Below are 21,453 nucleotides of genomic sequence, written 5' to 3'. Positions count from 1 at the left end.
ATGAGGGCATCGATCCCTCTACCTCTCACATGCAAAGCGAGCGCTCTACCACTTGAGCTAATTCCCCTACGAATCAACTGTGTTTTTATGCCAAATGTTTAATGACACTTTTTGTATGGCTGTGACAGTTCTTCGTAGCTTCGGTGCATATCCAAACACTGTTTTTGCGGCTTTTTCTCTCCAAAATATCAACTTTTTCCAGTGGTTAAAAACCACACGATTCTATATTTGCCTCCACAGTTGCAAAGCTAATGCTAGAAGGGTTGGACACGCCATGTTTACAAAGATAATATAAACACACGGGCCATCTACAAGGATCTGCAGATTTGAAACTTGACTCATTACCAACTCTGCCAAATGAAAGGTAATCAACAAACAAGTCGTTCTGATCTTTACCTTTTCTGATGGTGAATTTGCATGCATCTTTTTACTCGCAGTCAACCACTCTGTCAGCATGTACATAGACTCATTTCTTATCATGATCAAGAGCGCTCAATGAATGTCACTCTGGCTTTTGGGGAACCCACGGAATTCTAATCATTGACATCAACACCTGAAAGCCACAGAGGCACAATCTGTCAAGAACAGAAATCCCTGATCAACAAGTATTCCTTAACCCTTGTGCATTCTTAGATGACCCCCCCCCCCCCTTCCGTTGACATGTTCTCCCTACCATGACAAAGGTGGATAAAGGTGGAAAGATTTCATGTAATCCATGGACACCAGTGAAGATCACAAATCATTGAAGAAAAAAGGTTCTGTCTAGTGGGTCTAGATGACCCAATTCCCAATGTTAAAGTGCCTAGGATAGCACAAGGGTTACAGGTAAATTCCATACCAACAACAGACCAAACTCTGCAACTCATCTCATAAGTACATGCTTCTTGCACCAACAGTTTGATGAAACGTAGATACAAAAGAAAATGTTGTGCAGAATGTGGACATCTATCCCCCTTGTTCTCACATGCAAAGCAAGCACTCTGCCATTTGAAGTAATTCCCTAGCAAAATGCTCTGATTGGTTGCTCAAATCCAAAAGTCCTTTTGGCCACAATGAGAGCACAGGTCCTTCTAACCTTGTTGTATATCCACATACTGGCACATTTTTAGTTTTTAAAAAATCCCAACTTGCTTGAGTAGCTGGAAATAATGGGCTACCTCAAGATGCCACAGGCCGCACGAGGCCAATGATGGCATACGAATTTATGAGACCAGTGGTGTCACGAAAGAATTGAATTCCAGATGAGGTGTCCGAGAGGTTAAGGAGATGGACTGCTAATCCATTGTGCTTTGCACGCATGGGTTGAAATCCCATCCTCATTGTGTATTTTTTCTTTTGGAGTGTCAACAGACGTTCAGTAGCACCATGACAAGTTTTAAGCTGTGTTCACACCAAATGCAATTTGTGTGTAAGGATTGTCCACATTCACTCCTACACCAATGTTCTGATTATATTCAAGGGTCCTGTGGTGTGTTTAGCATTCAGCGTGTCAAGTCATTTTCGGACATACATCGTGAGACGAATTTGACAAGCGTATAAAGGCAGCTAGCTGCCCCACTCAAATGTGACACCGAATCGAACTCAGTGTGAAAGCAGCATTACACTCATGCCCCTCTTCTAAGTAGTTACATTCTTACCAACATCCAAAACAACAGCAGCAATACCCAACAAGAAAAGGTCTTATGAATGCATTCATGCAGTTGCATCTATCACCTTGTCTGCGTCAACTGCACTCACACTATCTTTGTTGATGGTTGCAAGGAGCAGGTGTTTCAGTAAACACTTTCAAAGCCCTGACTTGAATGAAAGCTTTTGTCATAAACATCTGAAAGACAGTAAGGTAGTTGCAGCAGTTTGAAAGCTCGGTCAGCATTTTGCAATGTTTTTAATGGGCATTGGTGTAAAGACATGTAGTTTGATTCCCAATGAGGGTACATCTAAAGGACTGTATTTGATGATCAACAGACAGGAGCTCAGGATAATGGAGAATGAGGGCATCGATCCCTCTACCTCTCACATGCAAAGCGAGCGCTCTACCACTTGAGCTAATTACCCTACGAATCAACTGTGTTTTTATGCCAAATGTTTAATGACACTTTTTGTATGGCTGTGACAGTTCTTCGTAGCTTCGGTGCATATCCAAACACTGTTTTTGCGGCTTTTTCTCTCCAAAATATCAACTTTTTCCAGTGGTTAAAAACCACACGATTCTATATTTGCCTCCACAGTTGCAAAGCTAATGCTAGAAGGGTTGGACACGCCATGTTTACAAAGATAATATAAACACACGGGCCATCTACAAGGATCTGCAGATTTGAAACTTGACTCATTACCAACTCTGCCAAATGAAAGGTAATCAACAAACAAGTCGTTCTGATCTTTACCTTTTCTGATGGTGAATTTGCATGCATCTTTTTACTCGCAGTCAACCACTCTGTCAGCATGTACATAGACTCATTTCTTATCATGATCAAGAGCGCTCAATGAATGTCACTCTGGCTTTTGGGGAACCCACGGAATTCTAATCATTGACATCAACACCTGAAAGCCACAGAGGCACAATCTGTCAAGAACAGAAATCCCTGATCAACAAGTATTCCTTAAAGGTAAATTCCATACCAACAACAGACCAAACTCTGCAACTCATCTCATAAGTACATGCTTCTTGCACCAACAGTTTGATGAAACGTAGATACAAAAGAAAATGTTGTGCAGAATGTGGACATCTATCCCCCTTGTTCTCACATGCAAAGCAAGCACTCTGCCATTTGAAGTAATTCCCTAGCAAAATGCTCTGATTGGTTGCTCAAATCCAAAAGTCCTTTTGGCCACAATGAGAGCACAGGTCCTTCTAACCTTGTTGTATATCCACATACTGGCACATTTTTAGTTTTTAAAAAATCCCAACTTGCTTGAGTAGCTGGAAATAATGGGCTACCTCAAGATGCCACAGGCCGCACGAGGCCAATGATGGCATACGAGTTTATGAAACCAGTGGTGTCACGAAAGAATTGAATTCCAGATGAGGTGTCCGAGAGGTTAAGGAGATGGACTGCTAATCCATTGTGCTTTGCACGCATGGGTTCAAATCCTGTCCTCATTGTGTATTTTGTCTTTTGGAGTGTCAACAGACGTTGTTCAGTAGCACCATGACAAGTTTTAAGCTGTGTTCACACCAAATGCAATTTTTGTGTAAGGATTGTCCACATTCACTCCTACATCAATGTTCTGATTATATTCAAGGGTCCTGTGGTGTGTTTAGCATTCAGCGTGTCAAGTCATTTTCGGACATACATCGTGCGACGAATTTGACAAGCGTATAAAGGCAGCTAGCTGCCCCACTCAAATGTGACACCGAATCGAACTCAGTGTGAAAGCAGCATTACACTCATGCCCCTCTTCTAAGTAGTTACATTCTTACCAACATCCAAAACAACAGCAGCAATACCCAACAAGAAAAGGTCTTATGAATGCATTCATGCAGTTGCATCTATTACCTTGTCTGCGTCAACTGCACTCACACTATCTTTGTTGATGGTTGCAAGGAGCAGGTGTTTCAGTAAACACTTTCAAAGCTTTAAAAGCCCTGACTTGAATGAAAGCTTTTGTCATAAACATCTGAAAGACAGTAAGGTAGTTGCAGCAGTTTGAAAGCTCGGTCATCATTTTGCAATGTTTTTAATGGGCATTGGTGTAAAGACATGTAGTATGATTCCCAATGAGGGTACATCTAAAGGACTGTATTTGATGATCAACAGACAGGAGCTCAGGATAATGAGGGCATCGATCCCTCTACCTCTCACATGCAAAGCGAGCGCTCTACCACTTGAGCTAATTACCCTACGAATCAACTGTGTTTTTATGCCAAATGTTTAATGACACTTTTTGTATGGCTGTGACAGTTCTTCGTAGCTTCGGTGCATATCCAAACACTGTTTTTGCGGCTTTTTCTCTCCAAAATATCAACTTTTTCCAGTGGTTAAAAACCACACGATTCTATATTTGCCTCCACAGTTGCAAAGCTAATGCTAGAAGGGTTGGACACGCCATGTTTACAAAGATAATATAAACACACGGGCCATCTACGAGGATCTGCAGATTTGAAACTTGACTCATTACCAACTCTGCCAAATGAAAGGTAATCAACAAACAAGTCGTTCTGATCTTTACCTTTTCTGATGGTGAATTTGCATGCATCTTTTTACTCGCAGTCAACCACTCTGTCAGCATGTACATAGACTCATTTCTTATCATGATCAAGAGCGCTCAATGAATGTCACTCTGGCTTTTGGGGAACCCACGGAATTCTAATCATTGACATCAACACCTGAAAGCCACAGAGGCACTATCTGTCAAGAACAGAAATCCCTGATCAACAAGTATTCCTTAAAGGTAAATTCCATACCAACAACAGACCAAACTCTGCAACTCATCTCATAAGTACATGCTTCTTGCACCAACAGTTTGATGAAACGTAGATACAAAAGAAAATGTTGTGCAGAATGTGGACATCTATCCCCCTTGTTCTCACATGCAAAGCAAGCACTCTGCCATTTGAAGTAATTCCCTAGCAAAATGCTCTGATTGGTTGCTCAAATCCAAAAGTCCTTTTGGCCACAATGAGAGCACAGGTCCTTCTAACCTTGTTGTATATCCACATACTGGCACATTTTTAGTTTTTAAAAAATCCCAACTTGCTTGAGTAGCTGGAAATAATGGGCTACCTCAAGATGCCACAGGCCGCACGAGGCCAATGATGGCATACGAGTTTATGAGACCAGTGGTGTCACGAAAGAATTGAATTCCAGATGAGGTGTTCGAGAGGTTAAGGAGATGGACTGCTAATCCATTGTGCTTTACACGCATGGGTTCAAATCCCATCCTCATCGTGTATTTTTTCTTTTGGAGTGTCAACAGACGTTCAGTAGCACCATGACAAGTTTTAAGCTGTGTTCACACCAAATGCAATTTGTGTGTAAGGATTGTCCACATTCACTCCTACACCAATGTTCTGATTATATTCAAGGGTCCTGTGGTGTGTTTAGCATTCAGCGTGTCAAGTCATTTTCGGACATACATCGTGCGACGAATTTGACAAGCGTATAAAGGCAGCTAGCTGCCCCACTCAAATGTGACACCGAATCGAACTCAGTGTGAAAGCAGCATTACACTCATGCCCCTCTTCTAAGTAGTTACATTCTTACCAACATCCAAAACAACAGCAGCAATACCCAACAAGAAAAGGTCTTATGAATGCATTCATGCAGTTGCATCTATTACCTTGTCTGCGTCAACTGCACTCACACTATCTTTGTTGATGGTTGCAAGGAGCAGGTGTTTCAGTAAACACTTTCAAAGCCCTGACTTGAATGAAAGCTTTTGTCATAAACATCTGAAAGACAGTAAGGTAGTTGCAGCAGTTTGAAAGCTCGGTCAGCATTTTGCAATGTTTTTAATGGGCATTGGTGTAAAGACATGTAGTATGATTCCCAATGAGGGTACATCTAAAGGACTGTATTTGATGATCAACAGACAGGAGCTCAGGATAATGGAGAATGAGGGCATCGATCCCTCTACCTCTCACATGCAAAGCGAGCGCTCTACCACTTGAGCTAATTCCCCTACGAATCAACTGTGTTTTTATGCCAAATGTTTAATGACACTTTTTGTATGGCTGTGACAGTTCTTCGTAGCTTCGGTGCATATCCAAACACTGTTTTTGCGGCTTTTTCTCTCCAAAATATCAACTTTTTCCAGTGGTTAAAAACCACACGATTCTATATTTGCCTCCACAGTTGCAAAGCTAATGCTAGAAGGGTTGGACACGCCATGTTTACAAAGATAATATAAACCCACGGGCCATCTACAAGGATCTGCAGATTTGAAACTTGACTCATTACCAACTCTGCCAAATGAAAGGTAATCAACAAACAAGTCGTTCTGATCTTTACCTTTCCTGATGGTGAATTTGCATGCATCTTTTTACTCGCAGTCAACCACTCTGTCAGCATGTACATAGACTCATTTCTTATCATGATCAAGAGCGCTCAATGAATGTCACTCTGGCTTTTGGGGAACCCACGGAATTCTAATCATTGACATCAACACCTGAAAGCCACAGAGGCACTATCTGTCAAGAACAGAAATCCCTGATCAACAAGTATTCCTTAAAGGTAAATTCCATACCAACAACAGACCAAACTCTGCAACTCATCTCATAAGTACATGCTTCTTGCACCAACAGTTTGATGAAACGTAGACACAAAAGAAAATGTTGTGCAGAATGTGGACATCTATCCCCCTTGTTCTCACATGCAAAGCAAGCACTCTGCCATTTGAAGTAATTCCCTAGCAAAATGCTCTGATTGGTTGCTCAAATCCAAAAGTCCTTTTGGCCACAATGAGAGCACAGGTCCTTCTAACCTTGTTGTATATCCACATACTGGCACATTTTTAGTTTTTAAAAAATCCCAACTTGCTTGAGTAGCTGGAAATAATGGGCTACCTCAAGATGCCACAGGCCGCACGAGGCCAAACGAGTTTATGAGACCAGTGGTGTCACGAAAGAATTGAATTCCAGATGAGGTGTCCGAGAGGTTAAGGAGATGGACTGCTAATCCATTGTGCTTTGCACGCATGGGTTCAAATCCCATCCTCATCGTGTATTTTTTCTTTTGGAGTGTCAACAGACGTTCAGTAGCACCATGACAAGTTTTAAGCTGTGTTCACACCAAATGCAATTTGTGTGTAAGGATTGTCCACATTCACTCCTACACCAATGTTCTGATTATATTCAAGGGTCCTGTGGTGTGTTTAGCATTCAGCGTGTCAAGTCATTTTCGGACATACATCGTGCGACGAATTTGACAAGCGTATAAAGGCAGCTAGCTGCCCCACTCAAATGTGACACCGAATCGAACTCAGTGTGAAAGCAGCATTACACTCATGCCCCTCTTCTAAGTAGTTACATTCTTACCAACATCCAAAACAACAGCAGCAATACCCAACAAGAAAAGGTCTTATGAATGCATTCATGCAGTTGCATCTATTACCTTGTCTGCGTCAACTGCACTCACACTATCTTTGTTGATGGTTGCAAGGAGCAGGTGTTTCAGTAAACACTTTCAAAGCCCTGACTTGAATGAAAGCTTTTGTCATAAACATCTGAAAGACAGTAAGGTAGTTGCAGCAGTTTGAAAGCTCGGTCAGCATTTTGCAATGTTTTTAATGGGCATTGGTGTAAAGACATGTAGTATGATTCCCAATGAGGGTACATCTAAAGGACTGTATTTGATGATCAACAGACAGGAGCTCAGGATAATGGAGAATGAGGGCATCGATCCCTCTACCTCTCACATGCAAAGCGAGCGCTCTACCACTTGAGCTAATTACCCTACGAATCAACTGTGTTTTTATGCCAAATGTTTAATGACACTTTTTGTATGGCTGTGACAGTTCTTCGTAGCTTCGGTGCATATCCAAACACTGTTTTTGCGGCTTTTTCTCTCCAAAATATCAACTTTTTCCAGTGGTTAAAAACCACACGATTCTATATTTGCCTCCACAGTTGCAAAGCTAATGCTAGAAGGGTTGGACACGCCATGTTTACAAAGATAATATAAACACACGGGCCATCTACAAGGATCTGCAGATTTGAAACTTGACTCATTACCAACTCTGCCAAATGAAAGGTAATCAACAAACAAGTCGTTCTGATCTTTACCTTTTCTGATGGTGAATTTGCATGCATCTTTTTACTCGCAGTCAACCACTCTGTCAGCATGTACATAGACTCATTTCTTATCATGATCAAGAGCGCTCAATGAATGTCACTCTGGCTTTTGGGGAACCCACGGAATTCTAATCATTGACATCAACACCTGAAAGCCACAGAGGCACAATCTGTCAAGAACAGAAATCCCTGATCAACAAGTATTCCTTAAAGGTAAATTCCATACCAACAACAGACCAAACTCTGCAACTCATCTCATAAGTACATGCTTCTTGCACCAACAGTTTGATGAAACGTAGATACAAAAGAAAATGTTGTGCAGAATGTGGACATCTATCCCCCTTGTTCTCACATGCAAAGCAAGCACTCTGCCATTTGAAGTAATTCCCTAGCAAAATGCTCTGATTGGTTGCTCAAATCCAAAAGTCCTTTTGGCCACAATGAGAGCACAGGTCCTTCTAACCTTGTTGTATATCCACATACTGGCACATTTTTAGTTTTTAAAAAATCCCAACTTGCTTGAGTAGCTGGAAATAATGGGCTACCTCAAGATGCCACAGGCCGCACGAGGCCAAACGAGTTTATGAGACCAGTGGTGTCACGAAAGAATTGAATTCCAGATGAGGTGTCCGAGAGGTTAAGGAGATGGACTGCTAATCCATTGTGCTTTGCACGCATGGGTTCAAATCCCATCCTCATCGTGTATTTTTTCTTTTGGAGTGTCAACAGACGTTCAGTAGCACCATGACAAGTTTTAAGCTGTGTTCACACCAAATGCAATTTGTGTGTAAGGATTGTCCACATTCACTCCTACACCAATGTTCTGATTATATTCAAGGGTCCTGTGGTGTGTTTAGCATTCAGCGTGTCAAGTCATTTTCGGACATACATCGTGCGACGAATTTGACAAGCGTATAAAGGCAGCTAGCTGCCCCACTCAAATGTGACACCGAATCGAACTCAGTGTGAAAGCAGCATTACACTCATGCCCCTCTTCTAAGTAGTTACATTCTTACCAACATCCAAAACAACAGCAGCAATACCCAACAAGAAAAGGTCTTATGAATGCATTCATGCAGTTGCATCTATTACCTTGTCTGCGTCAACTGCACTCACACTATCTTTGTTGATGGTTGCAAGGAGCAGGTGTTTCAGTAAACACTTTCAAAGCCCTGACTTGAATGAAAGCTTTTGTCATAAACATCTGAAAGACAGTAAGGTAGTTGCAGCAGTTTGAAAGCTCGGTCAGCATTTTGCAATGTTTTTAATGGGCATTGGTGTAAAGACATGTAGTATGATTCCCAATGAGGGTACATCTAAAGGACTGTATTTGATGATCAACAGACAGGAGCTCAGGATAATGGAGAATGAGGGCATCGATCCCTCTACCTCTCACATGCAAAGCGAGCGCTCTACCACTTGAGCTAATTACCCTACGAATCAACTGTGTTTTTATGCCAAATGTTTAATGACACTTTTTGTATGGCTGTGACAGTTCTTCGTAGCTTCGGTGCATATCCAAACACTGTTTTTGCGGCTTTTTCTCTCCAAAATATCAACTTTTTCCAGTGGTTAAAAACCACACGATTCTATATTTGCCTCCACAGTTGCAAAGCTAATGCTAGAAGGGTTGGACACGCCATGTTTACAAAGATAATATAAACACACGGGCCATCTACAAGGATCTGCAGATTTGAAACTTGACTCATTACCAACTCTGCCAAATGAAAGGTAATCAACAAACAAGTCGTTCTGATCTTTACCTTTTCTGATGGTGAATTTGCATGCATCTTTTTACTCGCAGTCAACCACTCTGTCAGCATGTACATAGACTCATTTCTTATCATGATCAAGAGCGCTCAATGAATGTCACTCTGGCTTTTGGGGAACCCACGGAATTCTAATCATTGACATCAACACCTGAAAGCCACAGAGGCACAATCTGTCAAGAACAGAAATCCCTGATCAACAAGTATTCCTTAAAGGTAAATTCCATACCAACAACAGACCAAACTCTGCAACTCATCTCATAAGTACATGCTTCTTGCACCAACAGTTTGATGAAACGTAGATACAAAAGAAAATGTTGTGCAGAATGTGGACATCTATCCCCCTTGTTCTCACATGCAAAGCAAGCACTCTGCCATTTGAAGTAATTCCCTAGCAAAATGCTCTGATTGGTTGCTCAAATCCAAAAGTCCTTTTGGCCACAATGAGAGCACAGGTCCTTCTAACCTTGTTGTATATCCACATACTGGCACATTTTTAGTTTTTAAAAAATCCCAACTTGCTTGAGTAGCTGGAAATAATGGGCTACCTCAAGATGCCACAGGCCGCACGAGGCCAATGATGGCATACGAGTTTATGAGACCAGTGGTGTCACGAAAGAATTGAATTCCAGATGAGGTGTCCGAGAGGTTAAGGAGATGGACTGCTAATCCATTGTGCTTTGCACGCATGGGTTCAAATCCCATCCTCATTGTGTATTTTTTCTTTTGGAGTGTCAACAGACGTTCAGTAGCACCATGACAAGTTTTAAGCTGTGTTCACACCAAATGCAATTTGTGTGTAAGGATTGTCCACATTCACTCCTACACCAATGTTCTGATTATATTCAAGGGTCCTGTGGTGTGTTTAGCATTCAGCGTGTCAAGTCATTTTCGGACATACATCGTGAGACGAATTTGACAAGCGTATAAAGGCAGCTAGCTGCCCCACTCAAATGTGACACCGAATCGAACTCAGTGTGAAAGCAGCATTACACTCATGCCCCTCTTCTAAGTAGTTACATTCTTACCAACATCCAAAACAACAGCAGCAATACCCAACAAGAAAAGGTCTTGTGAATGCATTCATGCAGTTGCATCTATCACCTTGTCTGCGTCAACTGCACTCACACTATCTTTGTTGATGGTTGCAAGGAGCAGGTGTTTCAGTAAACACTTTCAAAGCCCTGACTTGAATGAAAGCTTTTGTCATAAACATCTGAAAGACAGTAAGGTAGTTGCAGCAGTTTGAAAGCTCGGTCATCATTTTGCAATGTTTTTAATGGGCATTGGTGTAAAGACATGTAGTATGATTCCCAATGAGGGGACATCTAAAGGACTGTATTTGATGATCAACAGACAGGAGCTCAGGATAATGGAGAATGAGGGCATCGATCCCTCTACCTCTCACATGCAAAGCGAGCGCTCTACCACTTGAGCTAATTACCCTACGAATCAACTGTGTTTTTATGCCAAATGTTTAATGACACTTTTTGTATGGCTGTGACAGTTCTTCGTAGCTTCGGTGCATATCCAAACACTGTTTTTGCGGCTTTTTCTCTCCAAAATATCAACTTTTTCCAGTGGTTAAAAACCACACGATTCTATATTTGCCTCCACAGTTGCAAAGCTAATTAGCTAGAAGGGTTGGACACGCCATGTTTACAAAGATAATATAAACACAGGGCCATCTACAAGGATCTGCAGATTTGAAACTTGACTCATTACCAACTCTGCCAAATGAAAGGTAATCAACAAACAAGTCGTTCTGATCTTTACCTTTTCTGATGGTGAATTTGCATGCATCTTTTTACTCGCAGTCAACCACTCTGTCAGCATGTACATAGACTCATTTCTTATCATGATCAAGAGCGCTCAATGAATGTCACTCTGGCTTTTGGGGAACCCACGGAATTCTAATCATTGACATCAACACCTGAAAGCCACAGAGGCACTATCTGTCAAGAACAGAAATCCCTGATCAACAAGTATTCCTTAAAGGTAAATTCCATACCAACAACAGACCAAACTCTGCAACTCATCTCATAAGTACATGCTTCTTGCACCAACAGTTTGATGAAACGTAGATACAAAAGAAAATGTTGTGCAGAATGTGGACATCTATCCCCCTTGTTCTCACATGCAAAGCAAGCACTCTGCCATTTGAAGTAATTCCCTAGCAAAATGCTCTGATTGGTTGCTCAAATCCAAAAGTCCTTTTGGCCACAATGAGAGCACAGGTCCTTCTAACCTTGTTGTATATCCACATACTGGCACATTTTTAGTTTTTAAAAAATCCCAACTTGCTTGAGTAGCTGGAAATAATGGGCTACCTCAAGATGCCACAGGCCGCACGAGGCCAATGATGGCATACGAGTTCATGAGACCAGTGGTGTCACGAAAGAATTGAGTTCCAGATGAGGTGTCCGAGAGGTTAAGGAGATGGACTGCTAATCCATTGTGCTTTGCACGCATGGGTTCAAATCCCATCCTCATTGTGTATTTTTTCTTTTGGAGTGTCAACAGACGTTCAGTAGCACCATGACAAGTTTTAAGCTGTGTTCACACCAAATGCAATTTGTGTGTAAGGATTGTCCACATTCACTCCTACACCAATGTTCTGATTATATTCAAGGGTCCTGTGGTGTGTTTAGCATTCAGCGTGTCAAGTCATTTTCGGACATACATCGTGCGACGAATTTGAATAGTGTATAAAGGCAGCTAGCTGCCCCACTCAAATGTGACACCGAATCGAACTCAGTGTGAAAGCAGCATTACACTCATGCCCCTCTTCTAAGTAGTTACATTCTTACCAACATCCAAAGCAACAGCAGCAATACCCAACAAGAAAAGGTCTTATGAATGCATTCATGCAGTTGCATCTATTACCTTGTCTGCGTCAACTGCACTCACACTATCTTTGTTGATGGTTGCAAGGAGCAGGTGTTTCAGTAAACACTTTCAAAGCCCTGACTTGAATGAAAGCTTTTGTCATAAACATCTGAAAGACAGTAAGGTAGTTGCAGCAGTTTGAAAGCTCGGTCATCATTTTGCAATGTTTTTAATGGGCATTGGTGTAAAGACATGTAGTATGATTCCCAATGAGGGTACATCTAAAGGACTGTATTTGATGATCAACAGACAGGAGCTCAGGATAATGGAGAATGAGGGCATCGATCCCTCTACCTCTCACATGCAAAGCGAGCGCTCTACCACTTGAGCTAATTACCCTACGAATCAACTGTGTTTTTATGCCAAATGTTTAATGACACTTTTTGTATGGCTGTGACAGTTCTTCGTAGCTTCGGTGCATATCCAAACACTGTTTTTGCGGCTTTTTCTCTCCAAAATATCAACTTTTTCCAGTGGTTAAAAACCACACGATTCTATATTTGCCTCCACAGTTGCAAAGCTAATGCTAGAAGGGTTGGACACGCCATGTTTACAAAGATAATATAAACCCACGGGCCATCTACAAGGATCTGCAGATTTGAAACTTGACTCATTACCAACTCTGCCAAATGAAAGGTAATCAACAAACAAGTCGTTCTGATCTTTACCTTTTCTGATGGTGAATTTGCATGCATCTTTTTACTCGCAGTCAACCACTCTGTCAGCATGTACATAGACTCATTTCTTATCATGATCAAGAGCGCTCAATGAATGTCACTCTGGCTTTTGGGGAACCCACGGAATTCTAATCATTGACATCAACACCTGAAAGCCACAGAGGCACAATCTGTCAAGAACAGAAATCCCTGATCAACAAGTATTCCTTAAAGGTAAATTCCATACCAACAACAGACCAAACTCTGCAACTCATCTCATAAGTACATGCTTCTTGCACCAACAGTTTGATGAAACGTAGATACAAAAGAAAATGTTGTGCAGAATGTGGACATCTATCCCCCTTGTTCTCACATGCAAAGCAAGCACTCTGCCATTTGAAGTAATTCCCTAGCAAAATGCTCTGATTGGTTGCTCAAATCCAAAAGTCCTTTTGGCCACAATGAGAGCACAGGTCCTTCTAACCTTGTTGTATATCCACATACTGGCACATTTTTAGTTTTTAAAAAATCCCAACTTGCTTGAGTAGCTGGAAATAATGGGCTACCTCAAGATGCCACAGGCCGCACGAGGCCAATGATGGCATACGAGTTTATGAGACCAGTGGTGTCACGAAAGAATTGAATTCCAGATGAGGTGTCCGAGAGGTTAAGGAGATGGACTGCTAATCCATTGTGCTTTGCACGCATGGGTTCAAATCCCATCCTCATTGTGTATTTTTTCTTTTGGAGTGTCAACAGACGTTCAGTAGCACCATGACAAGTTTTAAGCTGTGTTCACACCAAATGCAATTTGTGTGTAAGGATTGTCCACATTCACTCCTACACCAATGTTCTGATTATATTCAAGGGTCCTGTGGTGTGTTTAGCATTCAGCGTGTCAAGTCATTTTCGGACATACATCGTGAGACGAATTTGACAAGCGTATAAAGGCAGCTAGCTGCCCCACTCAAATGTGACACCGAATCGAACTCAGTGTGAAAGCAGCATTACACTCATGCCCCTCTTCTAAGTAGTTACATTCTTACCAACATCCAAAACAACAGCAGCAATACCCAACAAGAAAAGGTCTTGTGAATGCATTCATGCAGTTGCATCTATCACCTTGTCTGCGTCAACTGCACTCACACTATCTTTGTTGATGGTTGCAAGGAGCAGGTGTTTCAGTAAACACTTTCAAAGCCCTGACTTGAATGAAAGCTTTTGTCATAAACATCTGAAAGACAGTAAGGTAGTTGCAGCAGTTTGAAAGCTCGGTCATCATTTTGCAATGTTTTTAATGGGCATTGGTGTAAAGACATGTAGTATGATTCCCAATGAGGGTACATCTAAAGGACTGTATTTGATGATCAACAGACAGGAGCTCAGGATAATGGAGAATGAGGGCATCGATCCCTCTACCTCTCACATGCAAAGCGAGCGCTCTACCACTTGAGCTAATTCCCCTACGAATCAACTGTGTTTTTATGCCAAATGTTTAATGACACTTTTTGTATGGCTGTGACAGTTCTTCGTAGCTTCGGTGCATATCCAAACACTGTTTTTGCGGCTTTTTCTCTCCAAAATATCAACTTTTTCCAGTGGTTAAAAACCACACGATTCTATATTTGCCTCCACAGTTGCAAAGCTAATGCTAGAAGGGTTGGACACGCCATGTTTACAAAGATAATATAAACACACGGGCCATCTACAAGGATCTGCAGATTTGAAACTTGACTCATTACCAACTCTGCCAAATGAAAGGTAATCAACAAACAAGTCGTTCTGATCTTTACCTTTTCTGATGGTGAATTTGCATGCATCTTTTTACTCGCAGTCAACCACTCTGTCAGCATGTACATAGACTCATTTGTTATCATGATCAAGAGCGCTCAATGAATGTCACTCTGGCTTTTGGGGAACCCACGGAATTCTAATCATTGACATCAACACCTGAAAGCCACAGAGGCACTATCTGTCAAGAACAGAAATCCCTGATCAACAAGTATTCCTTAAAGGTAAATTCCATACCAACAACAGACCAAACTCTGCAACTCATCTCATAAGTACATGCTTCTTGCACCAACAGTTTGATGAAACGTAGATACAAAAGAAAATGTTGTGCAGAATGTGGACATCTATCCCCCTTGTTCTCACATGCAAAGCAAGCACTCTGCCATTTGAAGTAATTCCCTAGCAAAATGCTCTGATTGGTTGCTCAAATCCAAAAGTCCTTTTGGCCACAATGAGAGCACAGGTCCTTCTAACCTTGTTGTATATCCACATACTGGCACATTTTTAGTTTTTAAAAAATCCCAACTTGCTTGAGTAGCTGGAAATAATGGGCTACCTCAAGATGCCACAGGCCGCACGAGGCCAATGATGGCATACGAGTTCATGAGACCAGTGGTGTCACGAAAGAATTGAGTTCCAGATGAGGTGTCCGAGAGGTTAAGGAGATGGACTGCTAATCCATTGTGCTTTGCACGCATGGGTTCAAATCCCATCCTCATTGTGTATTTTTTCTTTTGGAGTGTCAACAGACGTTCAGTAGCACCATGACAAGTTTTAAGCTGTGTTCACACCAAATGCAATTTGTGTGTAAGGATTGTCCACATTCACTCCTACACCAATGTTCTGATTATATTCAAGGGTCCTGTGGTGTGTTTAGCATTCAGCGTGTCAAGTCATTTTCGGACATACATCGTGCGACGAATTTGACAAGTGTATAAAGGCAGCTAGCTGCTCCACTCAAATGTGACACCGAATCGAACTCAGTGTGAAAGCAGCATTACACTCATGCCCCTCTTCTAAGTAGTTACATTCTTACCAACATCCAAAGCAACAGCAGCAATACCCAACAAGAAAAGGTCTTAGGAATGCATTCATGCAGTTGCATCTATTACCTTGTCTGCGTCAACTGCACTCACACTATCTTTGTTGATGGTTGCAAGGAGCAGGTGTTTCAGTAAACACTTTCAAAGCCCTGACTTGAATGAAAGCTTTTGTCATAAACATCTGAAAGACAGTAAGGTAGTTGCAGCAGTTTGAAAGCTCGGTCAGCATTTTGCAATGTTTTTAATGGGCATTGGTGTAAAGACATGTAGTATGATTCCCAATGAGGGTACATCTAAAGGACTGTATTTGATGATCAACAGACAGGAGCTCAGGATAATGGAGAATGAGGGCATCGATCCCTCTACCTCTCACATGCAAAGCGAGCGCTCTACCACTTGAGCTAATTACCCTACGAATCAACTGTGTTTTTATGCCAAATGTTTAATGACACTTTTTGTATGGCTGTGACAGTTCTTCGTAGCTTCGGTGCATATCCAAACACTGTTTTTGCGGCTTTTTCTCTCCAAAATATCAACTTTTTCCAGTGGTTAAAAACCACACGATTCTATATTTGCCTCCACAGTTGCAAAGCTAATGCTAGAAGGGTTGGACACGCCATGTTTACAAAGATAATATAAACCCACGGGCCATCTACAAGGATCTGCAGATTTGAAACTTGACTCATTACCAACTCTGCCAAATGAAAGGTAATCAACAAACAAGTCGTTCTGATCTTTACCTTTTCTGATGGTGAATTTGCATGCATCTTTTTACTCGCAGTCAACCACTCTGTCAGCATGTACATAGACTCATTTCTTATCATGATCAAGAGCGCTCAATGAATGTCACTCTGGCTTTTGGGGAACCCACGGAATTCTAATCATTGACATCAACACCTGAAAGCCACAGAGGCACAATCTGTCAAGAACAGAAATCCCTGATCAACAAGTATTCCTTAAAGGTAAATTCCATACCAACAACAGACCAAACTCTGCAACTCATCTCATAAGTACATGCTTCTTGCACCAACAGTTTGATGAAACGTAGATACAAAAGAAAATGTTGTGCAGAATGTGGACATCTATCCCCCTTGTTCTCACATGCAAAGCAAGCACTCTGCCATTTGAAGTAATTCCCTAGCAAAATGCTCTGATTGGTTGCTCAAATCCAAAAGTCCTTTTGGCCACAATGAGAGCACAGGTCCTTCTAACCTTGTTGTATATCCACATACTGGCACATTTTTAGTTTTTAAAAAATCCCAACTTGCTTGAGTAGCTGGAAATAATGGGCTACCTCAAGATGCCACAGGCCGCACGAGGCCAAACGAGTTTATGAGACCAGTGGTGTCACGAAAGAATTGAATTCCAGATGAGGTGTCCGAGAGGTTAAGGAGATGGACTGCTAATCCATTGTGCTTTGCACGCATGGGTTCAAATCCCATCCTCATCGTGTATTTTTTCTTTTGGAGTGTCAACAGACGTTCAGTAGCACCATGACAAGTTTTAAGCTGTGTTCACACCAAATGCAATTTGTGTGTAAGGATTGTCCACATTCACTCCTACACCAATGTTCTGATTATATTCAAGGGTCCTGTGGTGTGTTTAGCATTCAGCGTGTCAAGTCATTTTCGGACATACATCGTGAGACGAATTTGACAATCGTATAAAGGCAGCTAGCTGCCCCACTCAAATGTGACACCGAATCGAACTCAGTGTGAAAGCAGCATTACACTCATGCCCCTCTTCTAAGTAGTTACATTCTTACCAACATCCAAAACAACAGCAGCAATACCCAACAAGAAAAGGTCTTATGAATGCATTCATGCAGTTGCATCTATTACCTTGTCTGCGTCAACTGCACTCACTATCTTTGTTGATGGTTGCAAGGAGCAGGTGTTTCAGTAAACACTTTCAAAGCCCTGACTTGAATGAAAGCTTTTGTCATAAACATCTGAAAGACAGTAAGGTAGTTGCAGCAGTTTGAAAGCTCGGTCAGCATTTTGCAATGTTTTTAATGGGCATTGGTGTAAAGACATGTAGTATGATTCCCAATGAGGGTACATCTAAAGGACTGTATTTGATGATCAACAGACAGGAGCTCAGGATAATGGAGAATGAGGGCATCGATCCCTCTACCTCTCACATGCAAAGCGAGCGCTCTACCACTTGAGCTAATTACCCTACGAATCAACTGTGTTTTTATGCCAAATGTTTAATGACACTTTTTGTATGGCTGTGACAGTTCTTCGTAGCTTCGGTGCATATCCAAACACTGTTTTTGCGGCTTTTTCTCTCCAAAATATCAACTTTTTCCAGTGGTTAAAAACCACACGATTCTTTATTTGCCTCCACAGTTGCAAAGCTAATGCTAGAAGGGTTGGACACGCCATGTTTACAAAGATAATATAAACACACGGGCCATCTTCAAGGATCTGCAGATTTGAAACTTGACTCATTACCAACTCTGCCAAATGAAAGGTAATCAACAAACAAGTCGTTCTGATCTTTACCTTTTCTGATGGTGAATTTGCATGCATCTTTTTACTCGCAGTCAACCACTCTGTTAGCATGTACATAGACTCATTTCTTATCATGATCAAGAGCGCTCAATGAATGTTACTCTGGCCTTTGGGGAACCCACGGAATTCTAATCATTGACATCAACACCTGAAAGCCACAGAGGCACTATCTGTCAAGAATAGAAAGCCCTGATCAACAAGTATTCCTTAAAGGTAAATTCCATACCAACAACAGACCAAACTCTGCAACTCATCTCATAAGTACATGCTTCTTGCACTAACAGTTTGATGAAACGTAGATACAAAAGAAAATGTTGTGCAGAATGTGGACATCTATCCCCCTTGTTCTCACATGCAAAGCAAGCACTCTGCCATTTGAAGTAATTCCCTAGCAAAATGCTCTGATTGGTTGCTCAAATCCAAAAGTCCTTTTGGCCACAATGAGAGCACAGGTCCTTCTAACCTTGTTGTATATCCACATACTGGCACATTTTTAGTTTTTAAAAAATCCCAACTTGCTTGAGTAGCTGGAAATAATGGGCTACCTCAAGATGCCACAGGCCGCACGAGGCCAATGATGGCATACGAGTTTATGAGACCAGTGGTGTCACGAAAGAATTGAATTCCAGATGAGGTGTCCGAGAGGTTAAGGAGATGGACTGCTAATCCATTGTGCTTTGCATGCATGGGTTCAAATCCTGTCCTCATTGTATATTTTGTCTTTTGGAGTGTCAACAGACGTTGTTCAGTAGCACCATGACAAGTTTTAAGCTGTGTTCACACCAAATGCAATTTGTGTGTAAGGATCGTCCACATTCACTCTTACATCAATGTTCTGATTATATTCAAGGGTCCTGTGGTGTGTTTAGCATTCAGCGTGTCAAGTCATTTTCGGACATACATCGTGCGACGAATTTGACAAGCGTCGAAAGGCAGCTAGCTGCCCCACTCAAATGTGACACCGAATCGAACTCAGTGTGAAAGCAGTATTACACTCATGCCCCTCTTCTAAGTAGTTACATTTTACCAACATCCAAAACAACAGCAGCAATACCCAACAAGAAAAGGTCTTATGAATGCATTCATGCAGTTGCATCTATCACCTTGTCTGCGTCAACTGCACTCACACTATCTTTGTTGATGGTTGCAAGGAGCAGGTGTTTCAGTAAACACTTTCAAAGCCCTGACTTGAATGAAAGCTTTTGTCATAAACATCTGAAAGACAGTAAGGTAGTTGCAGCAGTTTGAAAGCTCGGTCAGCATTTTGCAATGTTTTTAATGGGCATTGGTGTAAAGACATGTAGTATGATTCCCAATGAGGGTACATCTAAAGGACTGTATTTGATGATCAACAGACAGGAGCTCAGGATAATGGAGAATGAGGGCATCGATCCCTCTACCTCTCACATGCAAAGCGAGCGCTCTACCACTTGAGCTAATTCCCCTACGAATCAACTGTGTTTTTATGCCAAATGTTTAATGACACTTTTTGTATGGCTGTGACAGTTCTTTGTAGCTTCGGTGCATATCCAAACACTGTTTTTGCGGCTTTTTCTCTCCAAAATATCAACTTTTTCCAGTGGTTAAAAACCACACGATTCTATATTTGCCTTCACAGTTGCAAAGCTAATGCTAGAAGGGTTGGACACGCCATGTTTACAAAGATAATATAAACCCACGGGCCATCTACAAGGATCTGCAGATTTGAAACTTGACTCATTACCAACTCTGCCAAATGAAAGGTAATCAACAAACAAGTCGTTCTGATCTTTACCTTTTCTGATGGTGAATTTGCATGCATCTTTTTACTCGCAGTCAACCACTCTGTCAGCATGTACATAGACTCATTTCTTATCATGATCAAGAGCGCTCAATGAATGTCACTCTGGCTTTTGGGGAACCCACGGAATTCTAATCATTGACATCAACACCTGAAAGCCACAGAGGCACTATCTGTCAAGAACAGAAATCCCTGATCAACAAGTATTCCTTAAAGGTAAATTCCATACCAACAACAGACCAAACTCTGCAACTCATCTCATAAGTACATGCTTCTTGCACCAACAGTTTGATGAAACGTAGATACAAAAGAAAATGTTGTGCAGAATGTGGACATCTATCCCCCTTGTTCTCACATGCAAAGCAAGCACTCTGCCATTTGAAGTAATTCCCTAGCAAAATGCTCTGATTGGTTGCTCAAATCCAAAAGTCCTTTTGGCCACAATGAGAGCACAGGTCCTTCTAACCTTGTTGTATATCCACATACTGGCACATTTTTAGTTTTTAAAAAATCCCAACTTGCTTGAGTAGCTGGAAATAATGGGCTACCTCAAGATGCCACAGGCCGCACGAGGCCAATGATGGCATACGAGTTTATGGGACCAGTGGTGTCACGAAAGAATTGAATTCCAGATGAGGTGTCCGAGAGGTTAAGGAGATGGACTGCTAATCCATTGTGCTTTGCACGCATGGGTTCAAATCCCATCCTCATCGTGTATTTTGTCTTTTGGAGTGTCAACAGACGTTGTTCAGTAGCACCATGACAAGTTTTAAGCTGTGTTCACACCAAATGCAATTTGTGTGTAAGGATTGTCCACATTCACTCTTACATCAATGTTCTGATTATATTCAAGGGTCCTGTGGTGTGTTTAGCATTCAGCGTGTCAAGTCATTTTCGGACATACATCGTGCGACGAATTTGACAAGCGTCGAAAGGCAGCTAACTGCCCCACTCAAATGTGACACCGAATCGAACTCAGTGTGAAAGCAGTATTACACTCATGCCCCTCTTCTAAGTAGTTACATTTTACCAACATCCAAAACAACAGCAGCAATACCCAACAAGAAAAGGTCTTATGAATGCATTCATGCAGTTGCATCTATTACCTTGTCTGCGTCAACTGCACTCACACTATCTTTGTTGATGGTTGCAAGGAGCAGGTGTTTCAGTAAACACTTTCAAAGCCCTGACTTGAATGAAAGCTTTTGTCATAAACATCTGAAAGACAGTAAGGTAGTTGCAGCAGTTTGAAAGCTCGGTCAGCATTTTGCAAT

The 21,453-nt window shown here is 41.6% G+C and overlaps 8 non-coding genes across 8 annotated transcripts; all 8 read left to right on the top strand.

Annotated features, from left to right (window-relative positions):
- Positions 1-6,579: 6,579 nt before the first annotated feature.
- trnas-gcu (transfer RNA serine (anticodon GCU)) lies at positions 6,580-6,661 on the top strand. Its single transcript has one exon. It is a non-coding gene; the product is annotated as a tRNA-Ser (tRNA).
- A 1,690-nt stretch (positions 6,662-8,351) lies between these two features.
- trnas-gcu (transfer RNA serine (anticodon GCU)) lies at positions 8,352-8,433 on the top strand. The gene has a single exon. It is a non-coding gene; the product is annotated as a tRNA-Ser (tRNA).
- A 1,699-nt stretch (positions 8,434-10,132) lies between these two features.
- trnas-gcu (transfer RNA serine (anticodon GCU)) lies at positions 10,133-10,214 on the top strand. The gene has a single exon. It is a non-coding gene; the product is annotated as a tRNA-Ser (tRNA).
- Positions 10,215-11,914: 1,700 nt separating this feature from the next.
- trnas-gcu (transfer RNA serine (anticodon GCU)) lies at positions 11,915-11,996 on the top strand. Its single transcript has one exon. It is a non-coding gene; the product is annotated as a tRNA-Ser (tRNA).
- A 1,699-nt stretch (positions 11,997-13,695) lies between these two features.
- trnas-gcu (transfer RNA serine (anticodon GCU)) lies at positions 13,696-13,777 on the top strand. Its single transcript has one exon. It is a non-coding gene; the product is annotated as a tRNA-Ser (tRNA).
- Positions 13,778-15,476: 1,699 nt separating this feature from the next.
- On the top strand, positions 15,477-15,558 carry trnas-gcu (transfer RNA serine (anticodon GCU)). Its single transcript has one exon. It is a non-coding gene; the product is annotated as a tRNA-Ser (tRNA).
- A 1,690-nt stretch (positions 15,559-17,248) lies between these two features.
- On the top strand, positions 17,249-17,330 carry trnas-gcu (transfer RNA serine (anticodon GCU)). The gene has a single exon. It is a non-coding gene; the product is annotated as a tRNA-Ser (tRNA).
- A 3,480-nt stretch (positions 17,331-20,810) lies between these two features.
- On the top strand, positions 20,811-20,892 carry trnas-gcu (transfer RNA serine (anticodon GCU)). Its single transcript has one exon. It is a non-coding gene; the product is annotated as a tRNA-Ser (tRNA).
- Positions 20,893-21,453: the final 561 nt, after the last annotated feature.

Source organism: Oryzias latipes, chromosome 1 (genome assembly GCF_053564925.1).
Source record: "Oryzias latipes strain Hd-rR chromosome 1, Olatipes_Hd-rR_3.1".
Lineage (NCBI taxonomy): Eukaryota > Metazoa > Chordata > Actinopteri > Beloniformes > Adrianichthyidae > Oryzias > Oryzias latipes.
The sequence above is the reverse complement of the archived record's forward strand: the minus strand, read 5'-3'. Positions and strand labels throughout refer to the sequence as shown.